This window comes from Meriones unguiculatus, assembly GCF_030254825.1.
Source record: "Meriones unguiculatus strain TT.TT164.6M chromosome 13 unlocalized genomic scaffold, Bangor_MerUng_6.1 Chr13_unordered_Scaffold_34, whole genome shotgun sequence".
In the NCBI taxonomy this organism is placed as follows: domain Eukaryota; kingdom Metazoa; phylum Chordata; class Mammalia; order Rodentia; family Muridae; genus Meriones; species Meriones unguiculatus.
This window is the reverse complement of record NW_026843646.1, coordinates 11,788,592-11,791,091: the sequence shown is the minus strand read 5'-3', so window position 1 is coordinate 11,791,091 and position 2,500 is coordinate 11,788,592.

The window sequence follows — 2,500 nt, the reverse complement described above, 5'->3', positions numbered from 1 at the left end:
TTAGGGTTAGGGTTAGGGTTAGGGTTAGGGTTAGGGTTAGGTTAGGGCTGGGTAAGGGATAGGGTTAGGGTTAGGGTTAGGGTTAGGGTTAGGGTTGGGGGTTAGGGTTAGGGTTAGGGTTAGGGACTTATGGTTTGGGTTAGGGTTAGGGTTATATCACTTTTCAGGTTTCCTGTTATTATAATTGAACAGGCGACACATATGTGAATTAGTTTACAAAGCTGTGCTTTGCGTTTCTGTTCTTTCAATGGAAACTTGTTTCTGTGCCGTACAGTGCGAGATAACACTTTTCAGTTTTCCTGTATTCCTAATTGAGCGGGCGACACACAGGTGATTCCGTTTAAGAGTAGTGCTTTGCTTTTCTGTTCTTTCGTTGGAAACTTGTTCTTGTGCTGTACAGTGAGATATATCACTTTTCAGTTTTCCTGTATTCCTAATGGAGCGAGTGACACACATGTGATTTAGTTTACAAATTAGTGATTTTCTTTTTTGTTCTTTCATTTGAAACTTGTTCCTGTGCTGTACAATATGATATATCACTTTTCAGTTTTCCTGTTATGATAATTGAACAGGCGATACGTATGTGAATTCGTTTACAAAGTTGTGCTTTGAGTTTCTGTTCTTTCGATGGAAACTTGTTCCTGTGCTGTGCAGTGCGTTATATCACTTTTCAGTTTTCCTGTTATAATAATTGAACAGGCGACACATATGTGAGATTGTTTACAAAGTTGTGCTTTGCGTTTCTGTTCTTTCGATGGAAACTTGTTCCTGTGGTGTGCAGTGCGTTATATCACTTTTCAGTTTTCCTGTTATAATAATTGAACAGGAGACACGTATGTGAATTAGTTTACAAAGTTGTGCTTTGCAGTTCTGTTCTTTCTATGGAAACTTGTTTCTGTGCCATACAGTGCGAGATAAAACTTTTCGGTTTTCCTGTATTCCTAATTGTGCGAGCGACACAAATGTGATTTAGTGTACAAAGTAGTGCTTTGGATTTCTGTTCTTCGGTTGGAAACTTGTTTCTGTGCTGTGCAGTGTGATATATCAGTTTTCAGTTTTCCTGTTGTAATAATTGAATGGGCGATACGTATGTGATTTAGTTTACAAAGTTGTGCTTTGCTTTTCTGTTCTTTCGATGGAAACTTGTTTCTGTGCCGTACAGTGAGAGATAACACTTTTCGGTTTTCCTGTATTCTTAATTGAGCGAGTGACACACATGTGATTCAGTTTACAAAGTAGTGCTTTTCATTTACGTTCTTTCGTTGGAAACTTGTTCCTGTTAGGAATAAGTTAGGGTTAGGGTCAGGGTTAGGGTTAGGTTAGGGCTCGGTAAGGGATAGGGTTAGGGTTAGGGTTAGGGTTAGGTTAGGGCTGGGTAAGGGATAGGGTTAGGGTTGGGGTTAGGGTTAGGGTTGGGGGATAGGGTTAGGGTTATGGTTAGGGACTTATGGTTAGGGTTAGGGTTAGGGTTATATCACTTTTCAGGTTTCCTGTTATAATAATTGAACAGGCGACACATATGTGAATTAGTTTACAAAGCTGTGCTTTGCGTTTCTGTTCTTTCAATGGAAACTTGTTTCTGTGCCGTACAGTGCGAGATAACACTTTTCAGTTTTCCTGTATTCCTAATTGAGCGAGCGACACACAGGTGATTCCGTTTAAGAGTAGTGCTTTGCTTTTCTGTTCTTTCGTTGGAAACTTGTTCTTGTGCTGTACAGTGAGATATATCACTTTTCAGTTTTCCTGTATTCTTAATGGAGCGAGTGACACACATGTGATTTAGTTTACAAATTAGTGATTTTCTTTTTTCATTTGAAACTTGTTCCTGTGCTGTACAATATGATATATCACTTTTCAGTTTTCCTGTTATAATAATTGAACAGGCGATACGTATGTGAATTCGTTTACAAAGTTGTGCTTTGAGTTTCTGTTCTTTCGATGGAAACTTGTTCCTGTGCTGTGCAGTGCGTTATATCACTTTTCAGTTTTCCTGTTATAATAATTGAACAGGCGACACATATGTGAATTAGTTTACAAAGTTGTGCTTTGCGTTTCTGTTCATTCGATGGAAACTTGTTCCTGTGCTGTGCAGTGCGTTATATCACTTTTCAGTTTTCCTGTTATAATAATTGAACAGGGGACACGTATGTGATTTAGTTTACAAAGTTGTGCTTTGCAGTTCTGTTCTTTCTATGGAAACTTGTTTCTGTGCCATACAGTGCGAGATAAAACTTTTCGGTTTTCCTGTATTCCTAATTGTGCGAGCGACACAAATGTGATTTAGTGTACAAAGTAGTGCTTTGGATTTCTGTTCTTCGGTTGGAAACTTGTTTCTGTGCTGTGCAGTGTGATATATCAGTTTTCAGTTTTCCTGTTGTAATAATTGAATGGGCGATACCTATGTGATTTAGTTTACAAAGTTGTGCTTTGCTTTTCTGTTCTTTCGATGGAAACTTGTTTCTGTGCCGTACAGTGCAAGATAACACTTTTCAATTTTCCT